A 22,432-nucleotide genomic window follows, 5' to 3' on the forward strand; every position below is an offset into this window, starting at 1 on the left:
CACCCCACACCCCCAGATGCTTAGTATAATCTGAATATTAGTATTATGCTGGATTGTGCATCGAAGCCTTAAAGCCTTACAGGAGCTTGAGGTGTGGCTGGGAGTGGAATGCAGACAGACAGACAGACAGACAGACAGACACACACAGATAGATAGATAGATAGATAGATATAAAGATACACAGACCAATAGATTAACAGATAGATAGACAGACGGATAGACGGATGGATAGATAGATAGATAGATAGATAGATAGATAGATAGATAGATAGATAGATAGATGATAGATAGATAGATAGATAGATAGATGATAGATAGATAGATAGATAGATAGATAGATAGATAGATAGATAGATAGATAGATAGATAGATAGATAGATAGATAATAGGTAGGTAGGTAGGTAGGTAGGTAGGTAGGTAGGTAGGTAGGTAGATAGATAGATAGATAGATAGATAGATAGATAGATAGATAGACAGAAAGACAGACAGACAGACCGATTGATCGATAGATAGACAGACAGACAGACAGAAAGAGAGATAGATAGATAGACCGACCGACCGATTGTTCAATAGATAGACAGAGGGATGGATGGATAGATGGATGGATAGACAAATGGATAGATAAATACATAGATAGACAGACAGACAGACAGACCGATTAATCAAATGATCGACAGACAGATAGATAGATAGCTTGACAGACAGATAGACAGACAGACAGATAGATAGGCAGATAGACAGATAGATATTAAGATAGACAGATCAATAGATCAACAGATAGACAGATAGACAGACAGACAGATAGATAGATAGACAGACAGAGAGACAGACATATAGATAGATAGATAGATAGATAGATAGATAGATAGATAGATAGATAGATAGATAGATAGATAGATAGATAGATAGATAGATAGACAGAGCGACTGATCAAATGATCGACAGACAGACAGACAGACAGATACTTTATCTCTGGTAGCATAACTGTGTATAATAACTATAATAACTTACAGTCGCTTTCTGTCACATATAACAGATTGATGAAACAGACAGGAATAGATCCACTAAAATAAAGAGCAATAATCTGCACCACTAGCACATGTTTTGTAGGGATTAATAAAAGGGTTCAGTCGTTATCTGGTGAGTAAACCTGCTATATGAGCGTGTAGAAAGCTGACTTTTACATCAGATCATCCGTACTGAAAGTACAGGGTTACCATGGCCACTGAATCACTCCTGACATTTCAGTGAAGACCTGTTTGCCACGTTTGCTCATTTCTGAATGCCACTTTCCTCCAGCGAGGCCACGTGGGTCGTTGTACAACCTGTACCGGCTCACGGTGAGAACATTCCCACATGATCGGTTTAAGAGCTGCTTTTTATACTCAGATTCCATTGCTCTGTAAATAATGATTCTCCACCAGATACCTCTTCTCTTTTCGGTTCATCCCTCCTGTCCTGTTCACTTCTGAGTAATGAATGTCTCGTTAGTTCAGGTCGTCTCTTTAGATTTTACACCAGCTCACTTTAAACCATCACAAAGTACAAAATCTGTTTAATGTAAGAATAAGAAAAAGTCCCAAACGTGTCCTGTGTGTGACATTCAAGTATTATTCTGACTGGATAAAGCTTATATGGTAAAATTTACAGTAACAGGTTGAGGTGAAATCTAACGTGTGATATTTAAGTGCTTTTGACCGAGATGATTTCTTTCTTTCTTTCTCGTTTTTTTTTGTACTTTTCAAGCTAATGGTATGCTAGCAGGGTTTTCAGTGTTCCAGCAGGATGTTAAACAGACTTGTCAGAGCTCCACACCAATTACCTTGATTCCTGTCGCTGCCAGATTTGCTGCTAACTGTGATAAATTGCACCTCACAAACTGAGGACCTTTTTTTAAACCCGACTTCAGCGGTTGTTTTGCCTTTTCTGAATCTTTCGAGCTGGATTTGAAAACGTGTTGACGTCCACGATACTCAGCAAGTAATCATTTTATTAAAGTTGCTTACAGGATAATTAGTCAGGCATGTAAATGCAACTCTATAATTCTTATTTATTTATTTATTTAACATAATTTCCCTATGATTTATACATGTAATTCACTTCTGTGATAACAATAAGCAGCATTAGCAAGTTGCTGGTTCAAGCTGTTCTCTCTAGCTGAACACAGGTCTATTGCCGGCTTAAGCTGGTCAGTGCTTGTTGGTAACCAGCTAAAACAACTTTATAACACAAGAAATGCAGGTTTGTGAGCAGCGAAAGCTTGCGTAAACGTTTTTAAAATACAATACATGAACTACACTATTATTATTATTTTTCATGTTATGAATCGTGACTCCTGGTCAAATGTTTACAGTGTTTTAGGACCATAAGTGCTGTCTATACACAGTCATCACTTCTCTATAATAGTTTAATATCTAACTCGCAGATGCTTGGATTTAATCTAAGAACCACCAAATAAGGTCGACTGAAAAAAGAATCAGATGAAACATGGGTACAGAGGCAGCCATGCAAGAAAAAAGCCCTAGTGGGTGGCTCGGTGGGTAGCACTGTCTCATCACAGCAAGAAGGTCCTGGAATCAATCCCCGGGTGGGTCCGGGTCCTTTCTGTGTGGAGTTTGCATGTTCTCCCCATGTTTCCTCCGGGAGCTCCGGTTTCCTCCCTCAGTCCAAAGACGTGCAGTTAAAATGAATTGAAGACACAAAATTGTCCATGACTGATGGATCTTGTGTAATGAGTAACTACCGTTTCTGTCATTAATGTAACCAAAGTGTAAAACATCACGTTAAAATCCTAAAAAATAAATAAAAGCACAACAGCAATATAGACAAACGACTTTGAAAACTGGTCAGTGCTAAATTAGATGAAAGCTGGATTCATTAGGGTGGATGGTTCGTCCGGTCTGCCTCAGCCAGCTGACAGATGTTTAAATCCAAATCTGTTGCTGTTATCGTTTAACGGAAGCCTCACCTTAATGGGTTTTGTTGATTTTTTGACCAGCTCATGCATCGGTCTTGATAACAGTTTCGTTTCGTTTGGTTATGTGGTGAGATACACGCCAACACAAAACAAAGGTGGAGGAGGAATGAAACTGTTTATCACAGACTAACACTGAATTTATGGTGGTGTACTGAATACTGCTGAATACTGAATCCTTCTTTACTTACAGTGGGCTGCCTTTATAGCATTTAGTAGCAGAGCTTTTCAGTTGGAACATTAGAAGAAAAGAACATAAATTTTAACATCTAAATCAGGGGTGTCAAACTCATTTTCACAGAGGGCCACATCTGCATTATCCTGTGTAGCGTATCCTGCTGTGATTGCAGTCGCCTTTTAAGTCTTGGACAATTTGTTGTTTTTCTTGGAGGCTAAATTTATACTGTATATTTATAATGTACACCGATCAGCCATAACATTAAAACCACCTCCTTGTTTCTACACTCACTGCCCATTTTATCAGCTCCACTTACCATATAGAAGCACTTTGTAGTTCAACTACTACAATTACTGACTGTAGTCCATCTGTTTCTCTACATGCTTTGTTAGCCCCCTTTCATGCTGTTCTTTAATGGTCAGGACCCCCACAGGACCACCACAGAGCAGGTATTAATTAGGTGGTGGATCATTCTCAGCACTGCAGTGACACTGACATGGTGCTGGTGTGTTAGTGTGTGTTGTGCTGGTATGAGTGGATCACTCACAGCAGCGCTGATGGAGTTTTTGAACACCTCAATGTCACTGCTGGACTGAGAATAGTCCACCAACCTAAAATATCCAGCCGACAGCACCCCGTGGGCAGCGTCCTGTGACCACTGATGAGGGTCTAGAAGATGACCGACTCAAACAGCAGCAATAGATGAGCGATCGTCTCTGACTTTACATCTACAAGGTGGACCGACTAGGTAGGAGTGTCTAATAGAGTGGACAGTGAGTGGACACGGTATTTAAAAACTCCAGCAGCGCTGCTGTGTCTAATCCACTCATACCAGCACAACACACACTAACACACCACCACCATGTCAGTGTCACTGCAGTGCTGAGAATGATCCACCACCTAAATAATACCTGCTCTGTGGTGGTCCTGTGGGGGTCCTGACCATTGAAGAACAGGGTGAAAGCAGGTTAAAAATGTATGTAGAGAAACAGATGGACTGGCCAGGTTGCTTGTACAGTCTTTTTATCGTTTATCAATCGATTTCATTACACGCCCGTCCTTCTTGCTCTTCAGAGATTGTTCAGATAGCATCAATATCTTCATTATCTAACCTTCACCCTCTAATTCACTTTTGCTCACTACTGCTGCTGCTTTACACCGCTCATTTTCTCCTTTTTTCCCCCTTTTATTTCCTCTCCAGGTCATCCATTAGTTTTCCTCTAAGGCAAAACAAGATCTGAGCGTGGGCCGAGAGCGCCAGACAGCCGTCGCACTGTCAATTACACAGAGCTGACTGGGTTACTAAGCCTTTGGCCACTTAGCGGCGGAGTAAGAAGGACAAAGAAGGAGAGGGAAAAGACAGAGAGACTTCGCAGACGGCGGGTCTTTGTTGAGGCAGCGGCCCTCGAGGATTCAGTCCGAATCAATGAAGAGTGGCTGCTCGCTGCCATCGGTCAACAATTCCGAAGGCATTGATTTCCAGCCTGCTGGGACTCGTTAGCTTCTGCATCACAGAGCTCTTGCTATTCAGCAGCCGACGATTACACCGGCACACTTGAGCACGCACACACACACACACACACACACACACACACCACCGATGAATTCCAAATGTACAACCGCATGGGTGCAAATGGAATTAGCTCATGACTGGTGTTAGAGCGCCACCGAGGAAGCAGCGAGACACTTTTGTTACAGGCTGGAGAGATTTGTGGTTTCTTAACAGCACCTGATGGACAGAACCTGCTTATTATTTTGTGATGTATGACTACCAGATTCATTTATACACTGATCAGCCATAACATTAAAACCAGCTCCTTGTTTCTACACTCACTGTCCATTTTATCAGCTCCACTTACCATATAGAAGCACTTTGCAGTTCTACAATTACTGACTGTAGTCCATCTGTTCCTCTGCATGCTTTGTTAGCCCCAAGACCCCCACAGAGTAGGTATTATTTAGGTGGTGGATCATTCTCAGCACTGCAGTGACACTGACATGGTGGTGGTGTGTTAGTGTGTGTTGTGCTGGTATGAGTGGATCAGTCACAGCAGCGCTGCTGGAGTTTTTAAATACCGTGTTTACTCACTGTCCACTCTATTAGACACTCCTACCTAGTCGGTCCACCTTGTAGATGTAAAGTCAGAGACGATCGCTCATCTATTGCTGCTGTTTGAGTCAGTCATCTTCTAAACCCTCATCAGTGGTCACAGGACGCTGCCCACGGGGCGCTGTTGGCTGAATGTTTTTGGTTGGTGGACTATTCTCAGTCCAGCAGTGACAGTGAGGTGTTTAAAAACTCCCATCAGCGCTGCTGTGTCTGATCCACTCATACCAGCACAACCCTGGTATTGGGCCATGCTAGAGGAACATACTGGAAGTGCGGAATTCCCCAGGTTGTGCCCGCAATGTCCCTGTTTCCTGGGGTCAGGTTGTCTACCTGTTAGGGGCAAAAAATTCTCTTAATGTCTTCTTTCAGAGAACTTCTTCTTTCGGAGGTCTCATTTCTGCACTAGCCCTTTTCTGTCCACTTTCTCCATTGCAGATTGTGACATTCAATTTTGTTCTATTATTTCTATGTTATTTTGTATTTATTAATTGTTTGTTATTTACTCCTCACTTAATTTGTTGTTTTTTTTAGCCACAGTATTATTCCACCTTGGATTCTAAATCTGCATAGAGGATCTATTTTCTTTTCTACTAGGTGTGTGGGGATTTGCTGAAGTGCTGAATTAAAATCACTACATAGAAACAGAGGCGATGTAAGGCGACCCTTGTGCAATGTGTGCAATTAGTTACGACCTTAATAATTCTGACTTTAACTTCATACACATTTTGTACTCAGGTAGTGACCACACAGGCAGCCTTTCATCACGCCCGTGTGTCGTCTCTGTTCTTTAACATTAAGATACTTCATAATCATCTGTAATAAACACAGAGTCATAAATCCTCATCGCTTTAAATGCAGCCTGACACCTTCTGTTCCTCCGTACGTCTGTTCCAGCTGCCGCTTCTCTCCCTCAGGCTCGACTCCCAAGCTTTTGTGAGCCAACAATTAATAGCGGGTCGACCTTCGAAAGGGCGCCGATGGTACAGACGGCTGTATCTCAGAAGGAACGGAGAAGATAAACTGATAAAGGAAAGTGACGTGTTTTAATCCTTCCACTTACCATATAGAATTCCCTCACTGTCTTACCCCTTTCACACTGTCTCACCCCTCGCTCACTGTCTCACCCCTCGCTCATTGTCTCACCCCTCCCTTACACGCTGCTCTCGAAGACAAATCCACAGAGCGGATGTGTGGAACGGGTGGAGTGTTGTAATTCATCTTTAATCTTCACTGTCTCACCCCTCTCTCACTGTCTCACCCCTTCCTTACTGTCTCACCCCTCCCTTACACGCTGCTCTCGAAGACAAATCCACAGAGCGGATGTGTGGAACGGGTGGAGTGTTAATCTTTATTCACCCCTCCCTCACTGTCTCGACCCTCCATCACGTTTCACTTGTTACCTGTCAGGATTTCTCGTACCATTAATTCAGACGTGTGGTGTGAGGGCTCCTGTGGTTTCTGTTAACTGGTATTTGCAAGCATACCAGGTGTTTCCTGTCATGTGTGTGTGTGGGGCAAAAGTATAGGGACACACCCTCTAATGTTTTAATTAATACGTTTTATATTTTCACAGCAATCGCTAAATGGCTATCAGATGTAATAAATCAATGATATAAATGAAATGACATGCGTTCAGCTTGGCAGCAACAGTTTAGGGAATTAAATCTTTTAATAATGTTATGGTGTACACAACCCTTAAGCAAATAATCCTACAGAAATTGAGGAATTAGGAAACAGCACAAAGTCATGATGGGTGGATGTAATTGGCTTAAAGGTGGCTCAAGACCTTAACAAGGGGGCTGAACACTTTTTAATGTGCTATTAGTGTGTGTAATTTGGGCCATATGTGTGCAATATATGGCCTAAGTTATGTGGACTCATAAGCTTGTTAGGCATTCCATTTTAAAACCATAGGAGATGATATGAAGTTGTACTATGGTACAACAATAATGGCCTCCACTATTCTGGCAAGTCAGTCAAACGATCCTTAGTAAGGTCAGGCATTAACACAGCACAAACAGAACCTTGGCCACCCTCCGAAATAGCCAATGCTGTCTGAGGGATGATATCTTTTAAACATGTTATGGATGGTTGATGGTGTACACAGCACTACAGAAATTAAAGAATTAGGGAGTCATGATGTGCAAAATTAATTCAGACTAATTGTTCAGGCTCTAATTGTCTTAAAAGTGGCTCAAAAATTTCACAAAGGGGCCGAATACTTTTTCATAGTATGTGTTTGTGCTTGGGTGTGGGTATGTGGCGGGGGTATCTATTCCACCATCTACCTATGACGCCCACCTTCTCCTCTGCTGCTGTGATGCCCGTCAGTGCAGCAACTCCAGACCGTGACTGATGGGTCGGATGCTCGGGCGGATGAGAGACGCTCGTAGCCCGTCAGCGGCGGTAATGATAGATGCTAAAATCTAAATTTAAACACAGTCGAGCGAGACTCGCACGGACGGATGAGGCCTCGGCTGACAGGAGCGCAGCTGCAGGGTTCAGATAAGGTGCAAACGCTTACCTGCGTTTCTGCTGCAGGGAGAAAACAGCACACCTTAAAGCGGTACAACCCGAACTACAGGGGGATTCATGTTACAACAGCAGCAGGTCAGAGAGAAACACAAGTTCAGATGTGTAATAAATGGACAAAAGTATGTGGACACTTGAACTTGTTAGATATTCCATTTCCAAATCATAGGTATTTATATGAAGTTGCCCTCTGGTACAACAGTAATGGCCTCCACCATTCTGGCAAGGCTTTCCACAAGGAAATTTGTGCCCATTCAGGTAAGTGATTATTGGTAAGGTCAGACGGGTCACCACTTCTCCCCCCAAATAGCCAATCATGTCTGTATGTAGGCGTATGTAGGTCGTATAAATAATCTTACAAGAGAATGGCACGGTGGCTCGGCAAGAAGGTCCTGGGTTCGATTCCCAAATGGAGTGGTGTGGGTCCTTTCTGTGTAGAGTTTGCATGTTCTCCCCATGTGTGGGTTTCCTATCACAGTATAAAGACATGCAGTCAGCTACTGAAATTGCCCTAGGTGTGTGTGTGTGTGTGTGTTTGCCCTGTGACGGAATGACAACATGTCCAGGGTGTGTCCTCCCTTTTGCCCAGTGAATTGTACCCATCATGGCCTGGAACAAGAGGGTTTCTGCCCCAGGCGGAGAGGTCTGGGTCCTTTCTGTGTGGAGTTTGCATGTTCTCCCCGTGTCTGTGTGGGTTTCCTATCACAGTATGAAGACATGCAGTCAGCTACTGAAATTGGACTAGGTGTGTGTGGGTTTGCCCTGTGATTAACTGATCTGTCCGGGGGTTTCCTTCTTTTTGCCCAGTGAATTGTACCCATCATGGCCTGGAATAGGAGGGTATCTGCCCCAGATGAGACAGGTTTTGGTTCTTGTACCCATGACTGTCTTTCTCTCACTAACTATAGGGCGTCACATTCCAGCAGGTGGAACAGCTTGCCAGACGTATAGGGGGTGAAGGATCCAATTGCAAAACCCACAACACCGTATGGTCCGAATCCATCGCCTCTCCATCATCCGCTGAGAATCAGTGTAAACATTTTGACTAGAAACAGGTGGGAGGTTTGAAACGCGCGAGTGCACGTCAGGAAGAGCCTGTCTGTGTGAATCATGATTAAAAAGTGTGGAAAGAAAATAGAAGATAAAAGATAAAAGAATTCCTCTCAGTGTCCTGAAACAGAAACACATAAAAGGTGTCTGAGCGTCTGCTCGTCACCCATCGCCTCTCTCCTGTAATCCTGCGCTGTTTTATTTCTCTGGTTAGGATTCACGGCAGAAAATTAAACTTCGCATTGTCTGCTCTGTAATGCGGCGACGCATGCAGCGTGAAATTAAAGCTAAAGGGAATTTAAATGGACTCGGCTTCTGATACTGAACCGTCGTTTCGGAGGGTGTCCAGGGTGGTAAAACTAGACACTTTTACATGGATTTTTCCACATGAGGAAAGTCTTTGTTGGATCGTTATCACACATAATTGACTATTAATTGTCGAAGAGAGACTCTGAGTCTGATGTGTTTGGTCGCTGAGAGGACGAAATGTTCTTTCGTTTTTATGGCTGATCTTACAAGAGATCTTACAGAAGCTCTAATAGAAGTTACTCTATTTTAATAGCATTTGTTTTTGGAATGGGACGTCCAAAATGCTCCCAGTGCCGGTCCAAGCCCGGATATAAATACGGGGTTGCGCCAGGAAGGGCATCCAGGGTAAAAACCGTGTCATGTCTGGTATGTGGACCAGATCCACTGTGGCCACCCCAAAATTATATACAGTATAATGTAAATAATTGTGGGTGCCCAGGTGGTGCCTCGGTTCATCCTCGGTGCCATCTAGCGGACATAATTGGCAGTGCCTGCAGCAGACACGGTTCTGCTAGGGCGGGATGACCAGTCCATTACTGGGCAAACACACACACACTCACACACTTAGGGCAATATAAGTACCTCAAGTTAACCTAAATGCACGTCTTTGGACTTGTGGGAGGAAACTGGAGCACCCGGAGGAAACCCACATGGACACAGGGAGAACACAGAAAGGACCCTGTCTGCTTTATCCTGGTCAGGGACATGGTGGGAGTGTTTTATTGGACAAAAGGCCAGAAACACCTGGAACAGGTAGCCAGTCCATCACCGGGCAAACACACACACTCACACACACACACACACTTAGGGCAATATTAGTACCTCAAGTTAACCTGACTGCACGTCTTTGGACTTGTGGGAGGAAAACCGAAGCACTCGGAAGAAACAGACAGTGTTGTGCCAGTTCACAGCTTTTCTGAACTAGTTCAAGTTCAGTTCATACATGCTCAAAGTGAACAGTTCACGTTCAAAGTTCACAATTTTAATTCTGAACTAGTTCAAAGTTCAGTTCATTTTACTTTTTTCGTGAGATATTCAAATAAATACTTTTTTTCACACTACAAGCTAGAAATCACTATACGTTCTTTGAAACTGCTCATTGTAGACATTTGCTCATGACACTGCAATTGTGGGTTTCTTACCAGGTGATGAAACTTGCAGCAGTACAGACAAGGTAGACCAGTTCTATACTTAGTGCAATGAAATCTACCAGCATTTAATTAAAAAAAGAATATATAATATGAAATATGTATATATTATTTGATATATATGATATTATATATACATATGTGTGTGTATGAAATGAAACTCTTGAATGAAGGTAATGAAGGCAAAACTCAAAGGCACAAAAAACTTTATTTTTAAGGAAACTGCGATGCATTGCGCACACAATGTCAAAACCATTTCTGTCTGGTGATACATGATTTAAGCGGCACCAGCGAGAATACAGGAGGGAGGAACTTTCTCTCGTTGCGTTTCAAAAGAGAAAACAGATGTCACTCAGTTTTCAATGGAAAACAAATTCCAACGTTCATTTACAGTGATGTCTGCCGTTCATGACACATAATGTGAACTAATTCACGTTCAAGTTCTTTATAAAAAATGTGTTGCGTTCAGTTCAACGTTCACGAAAAAATGAGCGTGTTCAATGAACGCGTTCTTTTGAACTCGTTCACGCACAACACTGGAAACAGAACATGCAAACCACTTAGAAAGGACCCTGGTCACCTGGCTGGGGAATTGAACCCAGACCCTTCTTGTGTGAGTTGACAGGGCTACCCTGTACTGCATCACAGTGCTTACCAAAGTCAGTGTTTATGAATCTGTGTAGTGTTGTATCCTTTGCTCATGACTTTGTCCATTATTCTCTATTTTAATGTTAAATTTAATTTAAGTGTTAAGAGATTTGAGTTCATCCATCTGACCTTCATTGTCTCCGCTACACAAAAACAAAAGCCAGAGCGTTTACACCCGGCTGGGTTTTACAATCCGAACGGGGTTATTGATTTAATTAATCTCACTCGAATGCACTTTGCTTCCCTCGGACGCGAACGGCTGTGCGGCTCGCGCCATACCAGCGTGAGCAGCGTCGTGAATGGCATCATTCCCATTCATCTCCTCAACCCCTAAAGCCCTTTCTTAAAGGAGAGAGAAAGATTGCAGGTGTCTGAAGCAGGCCGGGTGATATATCGGTCTAATAAAAGAGCCATTTCCCTCCGTGGGCTGCTGAACGACTGATAGAGCAGCAGGAGCCCTGAAGTATCGGGCCCTGTGCCTCTCTGGATCAGGAAAAAGTGAGCAGCACTTCATTTAAAAGCCGTGAGGTCGGCGAGGGTACGCCGATAACGACGACACGACCGCTGAAGCCGCCATAGGGGTAAAGATACGATCAAGGGACCAATTTAGAACCGAGACATTGTGTGTGTGTGCGCATGGAGCTCAGGAATGGTGGGGATGTGTGTGTGTGTGTTCGATTTAAATGGTGGATTGAAACACAACCCGTTTCATAGCAGACAGCTTGAATTATGGATCGACTGTAGATCTGTAAACTCTTGACTTTAAAGGTTGAGGTTTTCAATTATTTTATCCACTCCACAAAGGAACTAGACATATAATTCTGAACACATGAAGCTACTCTAAGCACAATTATAATATATAAAATATAATATATATAAGACGCCTCAAGTGATTTGTATAGGTGTTGGGCAAGATGATGGAGCAGCAGGAACACAGAGGAAGAATTACATTTTGCTTTTTACAGTATTATAAACAGTAGACACTCACTGTCCATGTTATCAGCTCCACTTACCATATAGAAGCACTTTGTAGTTCTACAATTACTGATTGTAGTCCATCTGTTTTTCTGCATGCTTTGTTAGCCCCCTTTCATGCTGTTCTTCAATGGTCAGGACCCCCACAGGACCACCACAGAGCAGGTATTATTTAGGTGGTGGATGATTCTCAGCACTGCAGTGACACTGACATGGTGGTGGTGTGTTAGTGTGTGTTGTGCTGGTATGTGTGGATTACACACAGCAGCGCTGCTGGAGTTTTTAAACACCTCACTGTCACTGCTGGACTGTGAATAGTCCACCAACCAAAAATATCCAGCCAACAGCGCCCTGTGGGCAGCGTCCTGTGACCACTAATGAAGGTCTAGAAGATGACCGACTCAAACAGCAGCAATAGATGAGCGACCGTCTCTGACTTTACATCTACAAGGTGGACCAACTAGTTAGTCGTGTCTAATAGAGTGGACAGTGAGTGGACACGGTATTTAAAAACTCCAGCAGTGCTGCTGTGTCTGATCCACTCATACCAGCATAACACACACTAACACACCACCACCATGTCAGTGTCACTGCAGTGCTGAGAATGATCCACCACCTAAATAATACCTGCTCTGTGGTGGTCCAGTGGGGGTCCTGACCATTGAAGAACAGGGTGAAAGCAGGCTAAAAAGGTATGTAGAGAAACAGATGGACTACAGTCAGTAATTGTAGAACTACAAAGTGCTTCTATATGGTAAGTGGAGCTGATAAAATGGACAGTGAGTGTAGAAACAAGGAGGTGGTTTTAATGTTATGGCTGATCGGTGTATATAGTGTTTGATCCAGGGGTTATTATCACAGCAGTGCTTTTAGCTTAGCCATTGTGAGGTGCACTCTTAGTGCCGGTCCCAAATAAAATAAGGAGGGTCACATCAGGAAGGGCATCCTGGGTAACACTGATATGTGAATCAGAATGATCGGCTGTGGTGACCCCCACATAAGGGAGCAGCTGAAAGAAAAAAAAACAGATAAATGGAAGAATGTTTTATCTAAACTTACATGATTTTATACACATTTTCAACATAAATAATAACACTAATTAATCCATATGAAGCTTAAAAGCTAGCAGCAACTTGCAGGCGTTTGGGACAGAGCTGTAGTCTCTGGGTCTGACCAGGTTCATTTCTCAGACAATTTTTTCAAGTTAAAGGACACTGGAAAAACGAAAGGTCATTTAAAAACTGCACACACTATAGAACGAGCTGCCCAAATGAACAGACACTCTCCATAAGGACTAGCATAATGCATCTACGTTACCGAGCCCGTGTGTGTGTGAAACGGAGGAAAGATCGATGCCACGTGGCACCGGGCCGAGCTCAGATCCCAAAGGCGGGACCATCTATCTTCTCTTATTAGCACGGGCCACTGCTATCTCACTCACATTAAGCGGGGCCGGCTGGGGAAACTGTTTTCCTTCAGCTAATTGTAAATTGTAGCTGCCAGCTAGCGGCGCTAAGCTAATGGGACACGTGCAACAGTGGAGTATTTTATCACCATCTTACTTGCTCTAAATTAGTCATTTCACCGCGCGTGTGTGTGTGTGTGTGGATAGATTAGTTACAGCATTCTGACAAAGTATTTAACCCCCATTGTCTTTCAACTATAAAATAATAAAACCTGCTAGCATCTGTTCTTTCTTGATGCTAACCTGGTGTTTGCAGAATGAAATAACAGACAATTCAGAAGGAAAACAGACCCAAAATGTTCTGTAAAGTTTAGAAAACGACTTTGTCCTTCATCCACTTAGATGCTTGTTTGCAGGGAGGATGGAAGCCGTTAATCATTTATGATAGGCCGCTCTCTTCAAGGCGCTTCAGTTTCTCCTTGACATTTCATTTGTCTGAAAATCAGAGAGTGTGCAGCCGGATGGTGGCGAGCAGATGCGTTAGCATCTCGTTCATCGTTGCACCGCTGGAGATTCAGCTTAACTTTTTGCCATTACAAATATACACAGGGGCAAAGTATAAAGAAGTGCTGTTCTGGCTAGTTGTTTAGTCAGTAGCTAAAAAAGCAGTTTGTTGCAGCGTTAAATCTGAGTTGGTCAAGGGCGCTCAGGTGGCTCAGCGGTAAAACACACTAGCACACCAGAGCTGACATCTCAAACTCGTCAGTTCGAATCTCAGCTCTGCTACCGGCAGGCTGGGCGCCTATACGAACAATGATTGGCTGGTTGTTCAAGGGAGAGTGCCGGAGGGGATTCTTAATAGCTGATGCAGTTGTAGCTTGGCGGTTAAGGTACTGTACTAGTAATCAAAAGGTTGCCAGTTCAAGCCCCACCGCTGCCAGGTTGCCACTGTTGGGCCCTTGAGCAAGACCCTCAACCTTCAATTGCTTAGACAGTATACTGTCACAACTGTAAGTCGCTTTCGGCTAAATGTCTAAAATGTAAATGTAAGTGATGCAATTACGACCTCTGCTGGCTGATCGATGGTGCTGCACAGAGTCAAGGGATACTGAGAATCAGGGTGTGGCTCTCCATACACAACGCTGATCCACATGTGAACTCATCTAGTGCAGGTGAGAAGATACAGTCAACTACTGCACACGTCGGAGGGAGTGTGTGTTCACGGCTCTCCTCAGTCAGGAGTAGGGTTTAACATCAGAAGAGAGGAAGCGAAATGCAATCAGGTAATTGGATACGACTAAATTAAGGGAAAAATTGGTCAAGCAGGTTTAGCTGGTTGACTATATGGTAGTTAATACAGATCACTAGTCAAATCAGCTAATATTTGTAAATGGTAATGCTGGTAGCTGGCCTAACCTTTGGCCACCCCCTTAGACATAGCCAATCCTGTCAGTAGAGTACAGCTGAGATTTGGACCTCAGATCTTTTACTGCTATAATTTATTACCAGGTCTTTAAATCCCACAGCAATTTTTAACTCTAGTTCGAACCGTGTTCTAGATTTGGGGTTAGAGGTTATTGTTTAGCAAATGTTCAGGTTCAAGACCTGCACGGATGTTCTTATCTGCTTCAGTGGAAGAAGTACTGTAGAAATGAAAACAACAGTGCAGCTATAAATAAAGCCGTAAGGGAGCTGCACTAGAGAAGAACATTAAAACCTTTTTACAGATGGAGCAGTCAGCCAAATTTCCCATCGCTGCAGTATTTCCTATTGATCGTCTCTTCCAAACATTACAGCACAACAGTGAGAGCAAATTCTTCTGAGAGTGGCCGTGTGTACTTTTTACTCCTGTTATACACTGTATAGTTATTGGTGCAGTTCAGTAATCTGAAGAGCTCATTATTCTTACAGACAGCCAAAGGTTTATTTTAGCATTAAAGTAAGTGCAGCGTAAACAAATAACGGATAATGGATAACGGAAAACTCATCATCATCAACTTCAGTGCCACTAACTTAGCCTGAGTGTGCTCGATGTTAACGTTATCGGATTGGGAGGGAAATGGAACAGCTAAAAGTCATTTTTAGGACTAGGACTAAGGATTAGGACTAGATTCTAAAGCAGTGTTTATTACTACTTAGTTAGAAAAGGGGTCATTAATTGTTTGTCCAGCCTCAAGACGTTTCTCCATTTTGATCAGGTGTTTGACTCCAAGAATCACCATCAGACAAGCCGAGCTGGTCAGCATTATAGACGTCAAAGGTGCCACCACTGCAGAAGTGCCTGTAAAAATGATTGGGGTACTGAAAATCAAAGGTTCAAGCCTCACTACTGTCAGGTTGCCACTGTTAGGCCCTTGAGCAAGACACTTAACACTATCTATCCCAGGTTTCATTACATCCTCTGTGGCCCAGCTCAGAAACCTTGGTGTGATTTTAGACTCCACACTTTCCCTGGAGGCCCATATTAATAAGATAACAAAAATTGCTTTCTTTCACCTGAAAAACATCGCAAGACTACGTCCTTCTCTGTCCGATTCTGTGGCTGAAACCCTCATAAATGCCTTTATTACAACTAGATTGGATTACTGCAACTCCGTACAGGTTGGGCTCCCTTAGAGCAGTTTAAAGGAACTCCAGTATGTCCAGAACTCAGCGGCAAGAGTTCTTACGCACACTAAATCCTGGGAACACAACTCCCGAACTGAAAGATCTCCACTGGCTTCCAGTTCAATACCGCATACAGTATAAAACACTTCTCTTGGTCTATAAATCTTTACATGGTCTGGCCCCCGATTACCTTTCTGCTCTGCTTACTCCATACTGTCCTTCACGTTCACTCCGGTCTGCTGATGCCCACTTGCACTTTTCTGTTCCTTCAACCAAACTACGCTCGTTTGGCGATAGAGCCTTCAGTTGTTGCTGGTCCTAAATTATGGAACTCATTAGCGCTGTCCCTGCACACGTGTTCTTCACTGTCTGCTTTTGAGAAGCATTTAAAAACTCATCTTATTAGGATTGCGTTTCCAAGTTTGTAGTTACTTATTTTAGCTGTGTATTCTTTATATTCTTGATTTCTTTTTTTTTCTTTTTTATGCATTTTCTCCCCTTTTTCGTGCGTCCAACTGCCCGATTGCATCATGCTTCCTCTCCACCAATGCCAATCCCTGCTCTGATTGAGGAGAACGAAGCTAACCCACGCCCCCTCCGACACGTGGGCAGCAGCCGTATGCATCTTATCACCTACACTTTGACGAGTGCAGTGCAGCTCAGCGTTGTGTACGGAGAGACACACCCTGACAGCACTCTTTTCTCATTTCTGTGCAGGCGCCATCAATCAGCCAGCAGAGGTCGTAATTGCACCTGTCATGAGAGAGAGACCCCATCCGGCTTAGTCCCGCCCATATCTGAACAACAGGCCAATTGTTGTTCACGTGGCCACTCAGCCTTAGCCGACAGGCAGAGCTGAGATTCGATACGATGTTTTCGAGATCCCTGCTCTGGTTCAAGCGTGTTTTTACCACTGCGCCACCTGAGCGGCTTATTCTTGGTCTCTTAATCTTAAAGTTTTCTTTCTTTCTTTTCCTTTGTTGTTTTCTTTGGTTGCTTTGCTGTTTTGTGTTGTTTGTACTGTTATCTATATTTACTGTGCTTCATTGTTGGCAATTTGTTTTAATTATACTTGAACTGTACAGTGTCCTTGAATGTACTGAAAGGTGCTTATAAATTAAATTCCATTTTTATAATTATTATTAATGAACTGTGTTTGGTCACAGTTGTAAATTACTTTGAATCAAAGCATCGGCTAATGCTGTCACTAGTTAAGCAATACTAATAAATGAATGAATTTAAATACACAAGCGTTCTTTTGTTTACTGATAGCATTAGCACTGGCAACCAGTGGCGTGGTGGGTTTTTTATGCCAGGTGTGGCAGGTGTGGTGAAAGGTTTAATCTGTGCAGAGATCAAACCCGGGAGAAAGTCCATTTCATGTTTGCTTACAACATAATGAAAAATTTGCACAAGCCACTTAAAGCGAGATGTCGGCTCCACCCAGGAACACCAGACAATTGGTCACCATGAGCAATATTAAGTGGCTCAGGATGCGGAAAGAGGCAAAAAACCCTTTGTTGATTTACACAACACATTAATTTAACGCTATAGTATCTGGTGCTTACAAATACACCACATCCCTTCAGGGACTCACTTTCCCCTGCAGGGCTCTACACAGGGTGGTTAGCTGTTCCATTTTACCACAGAACAGTGCTGTTCTAGATCTACTACTACTTGCTAATCTTATAATGGGTTAAAGGTTGCATATTTTGCATATCCTACATTGGAATAATTTCTATTCTCACTCACTCTCACTTTCTTAACCGCTTATCCAGTTAGGGTCGCTGGGGGTGTTGAAGCCTATCCCAGCTTTTCAATGGGCACAAGGCACACAGTAACACCCTGGACAGGGTGCCAGTTCATCGCAGGGCAGACACACATACACACACCCATTCACCTATACGGCACTTCAGTGTCTCCAATTAACCTGACTGCATGTCTTTGGACTGTGGGAGGAAACCGGAGCTGGGGATCGAACCCAGGACCTTCTTGCTGTGAGGCCACCGTGCCACCCTCATTTCTATTCTATTCTATTCTATTACAACATACTGTACACGTTTATCCATTAATATATTGATACTTAATATGCTGTTTTGTCCATCATGTTATATATAGGCGACAATCAGTATTTAAAAAAGGAAATACGTGCTTAAGTGTCATTATTCTGAGTAGGTTCCAATTCTTAAACTCTTTCCTTGTGCCACGCTGACCTTGGTGATGAGACCAATCAGCATTTTGAGTCCCATGCAGATGGGATTTTGATATATCTCAGGGTAAACGGAGCAGGAAACGACCAGCATTGAGGTTAATGTGCAGGAAAGTTATACATACACACAGTAGAGAGAAACTGGCTTCAGATAGACAGAGCAGAAACATGTGGACCAACGCTGCCCTCTGCAGGACGTGGCATAGAAAGTATATAGAAAATAGTATAGTGTATATAGAAAATATACAGTATGGTACAACTACATAAATTAACACTTTACTGATTTGTTTATGATTTGTTTCATGGTGCTGCACCAAAAGGAAACAAGGACACACAGGACATGACACCAACTCATCACAAGACAACACAAATCTACCTGATCTGACCTATAAGGGCGATTAAAAGCTGCCAATGCATCATCTGCATACATCTGATTAGTAGGCAGACCAGTGGCTCAGTGGGTATCACTGTCACCTCACAGCAAGAAGGTCCTGATTCCATTCCCAGGTAAAATGGTCCAGGTACCTGTGTCTGTGTACTCCTCCTGGTGTTCAGGTTTCCTCCCACAGTCCAAAGTCAGCTTGGTTGAAGTGTTGATTGATATTTTCGTTTCTGAGAATCATGGTCACTACATAATTTGGTACAAGTTTTGATGGAACCTTCATGTAAACACATTTTAATAACACACAGCCGAGTCACATTATTATGACCACTTATGAAGGAAGTCACGTTTTGTGAGCCGGTTCGATGGGTATATAATGTGTGTGATAGGCTGTCTGCACATATACTGTATACCTTGTTGCGGTCATGGGTAAAATTGTCTTCCCTGGGGTGGATGGGATCTTCCAGCAAGACAATGCGACACGTCACGCAACTAGAAATGTCCATCATTGGTTGGAAGACATGACCAAGACTTTCAAGTACTATCCAGGCCCACTAATTACCCAGACTTGAACCCAATTGAGCATTTGTGGGACCACCTCAATCACGTCACGTTCGCTCTATGGATCCTCCCCCAGGCACCCTCCAGAAGCTGTGGGATGCACTGCACTCAGTCTATTTCCTCGGTTGCTCCCGTTAGGGGTCATGATCCGCATTATTGATTTGGCAGTTTTTACGCCGTAACAATCCTCCCTATTTATCCGGGCTTGGGACCGGCGCTACAATGCACTGGTTTATGCAACCTATCGACTGGGGATCTATAGGACAATTCAGTGTCTCCATTTAGCCTGGCTGCATGTTTTTGGACTGTGGGAGGAAACCGGAGCCCCCGGAGAAAACCCACGCAGACACGGGGAGAACATGCAAACTCTGCACAGAAAGGACCCGGACCGCCCCACCTGGGGATCGAACCCAGGACATTCTTGCTGTGAGGCGACAGTGCTACCCACTCAGCCACCGTGCCGCCCATGCACTGCAGTCAGTATGGCTCCAGATACCTGTGACAACCTACCAGGACCTTATAGAGTCACTCCCAGCATGTCTAGCTGCCGTCTGTGCTGCACACGCCGGTTACTCTGGATATTAGCTGGTGGTTATAATAATGTAACTCGATTGTGTATGATTAAATACCATGCCAACTACTGATAACACAATTGTAAAGCAAAAATACAAGTACATCCTGGATGTAAATTCCTACAATCAAAACACAAACGTGGAGAAATACCAAAATCCTTCAACGATAATTGTAGTGCAACATAAAAAAAATAATTAAAAATAGTACAAATATTGATGTGATGTCACTAATCCATGATCCCGTCTCAACATTATTTTCAGACGCACCTTCTAAGATCAGCAGACAAGAGAAGAAAATCAAAAATAAAGCAATAATGAGACTTCGGTTCTTTCTCTGGCATAAACAATATGGACTGACGTCGGAATCTGGAGCTCAAGACACAGACAACAGATGAAAGGACAGAACTGATTTATTGGCACTGTTGAAGAAACAGAAACATGGTGTCAACTGACAGGCAGTAAAAGAAATGAAAGGCAGTTTATTTCATCGTGTCATGATCCACACAGTCAATCAAACAGAAAACCCCTAAAACCTCACTGCAAACCTCCAAAACACACACACACACACACACCAAACGTTTCCCATTACACATTGCGCACACTCACTCACTCGCTTACTAATTAATCCTCATGTATGAAGCTTATTAAATAAATTCCCTAACCTAACAGAACTCAGAACCAGGGTGTGGTCCACGACGTTTCTAAAACACATCGTCGACTTCCTCTTAGCATAGGACTGAATTCTTATTCGTTCAGCTCGTGTTAATGTCAAATTTTACTGACCGTGCAAATATCGCTAATTATTCCCAATACTAACATTCAGCTCAGTTTCATTGGCAAAGTAAGAACAAAAAACTATATGACAAAAATCTGACTGGAATTATGCTCAGCACTGGTCGTTTGTTTATTAGGATTTTAACGTCATGTTTTACACTTTGATTACATTCATGACAGGACACAAGGTTCATCAGTTCACAAGGTTTGTGTGTCGAACACAGTCATGGACAATTTTGTATCTCCAATTCACCTCACCTGCACGTCTTTGGACTGTGGGAGGAAACCAGAGCACCCGGAGGAAACCCACGCACCCACGCAGACACGGGGAGAACATGCAAACTCCACACAGAAAGGACCCGGACCGCCCCACCTGGGGATCGAACCCAGGACCTTCTTGCTGTGAGGCCACCGTGCCGCCCAGTACTGGTCGTAAGCTAAATTTGAGACTTTTGATGAATGCCAAACGACGTCAGTAATACCAAAATATTATAAAAGATAATATAAAAAAATATTCAATTTACATTAGTCTTTACATATAAAAGTACTGCATTACTTGCTATCATTTTGTTTTGATATTTAGCATGTTCGCATTTAAAAAACTAACGTAGACAGCAGCCTTTACAGCCAAGTCAAGGGTGAATTAAAATAGCATTAAAACACAAAGACAAAAATCAACAACTACACAACATTTCCCCCTTAAACTAGTAAGTATAACTATTAAATAAAAAATAGTTTTTTAAACTGGACACTTTTAAATGTATAATAAAATACAAAAACGTGCAATTGGCTACCAGAGGGCGTCAAAATATTTTTAACTTACATGGCAAAGGGCTGCGAGGAACTTTATTTACAAAACACATCATCTATACAATTAAATAAAAGCCTAGAAGTGACAAGAATGTAATTCTACTAATGTAAATAAAAACAGAACACAATTACATCTTTAATCAGGAATGAACATTATCAAAAAAGCAAAAAAAAAACTATTTATGAGAAATTCCCACACTCTCAGTATTCAATTAATAAATATAAAAGATTATCAGTAATAATAATTAATTTAGTAAGAGCTGTACACAGATTAAATACCTATTCAGAGCTAGGTTCATGGAGAACAAGTTTTAACAAGATTAAAACCCCTCACCAGGAATGGAGAACAGAAGAAGAGAATTAACAACCTATATTATTAACTTGATGGTCCGCAGAAGCAAATCAGGGCAGAGCTGATTGTGAACCATAATAAACCATATGAGTGTAAATGTTAACTGAACGTTCAGGAAGATCTGCAGCCTGTGAGAACCCTGCAGCTTCTAATTAGACAAACATTTTCAACAGCAGATTAATCCTGGTCAGGGTCGCAGCAGGTCCAGCTCTACCGGAAAACAAACAGAAGCAAGGGAAGAATACCCTGGACAGGGCGCCCACACCACCCAGACAGAGCCAGTCATGTCTGTGTAGATGCCCAGCCAGCCGATAGCACCACTTAGTGGTGGTGGGCTTGGGGAATAGACTGCTGTGCCATCCGAGTGCCCAAATTCCACCAATAACGTATAACAGAAATGATCTGGGTGGCCAATTAGGATCTGCTGCAGGCACTGCCAATTGTACCGGAGCCACATCCTCTACCGCACTCCTTTAACATCTCCGTGCAGGCGCCACCAACCAGCCAGCAGAGGTCGTAATCGCACCAGTCTGAGAGAGAGTCCCCATCCGGCTTAACCCCGCCCCTATCTGAACAACAGGCCAATCGTTGTTCATGTGGCCGCTCAGCCTCAGCCGGCAGGCAGAGCCGAGATTATTCGAGACTCAGCTCTGGTTCCAGCGTGTGTTTTTTACCGCTGCGCCACCTGAGCGGCATATTGTTTGCTTTTGAAATAGGACGTCCTCATGGTCGGGTGTCCAAACACTTCTGGCCTGGATCCGTTATCACGATCTGTAAACTGTACTGAATAGTAAAGCACAGACACACGCTAACTGCATACGAAAGACTGAAGAGTC

This window comes from Trichomycterus rosablanca, chromosome 19 (genome assembly GCF_030014385.1).
Source record: "Trichomycterus rosablanca isolate fTriRos1 chromosome 19, fTriRos1.hap1, whole genome shotgun sequence".
NCBI lineage: Eukaryota > Metazoa > Chordata > Actinopteri > Siluriformes > Trichomycteridae > Trichomycterus > Trichomycterus rosablanca.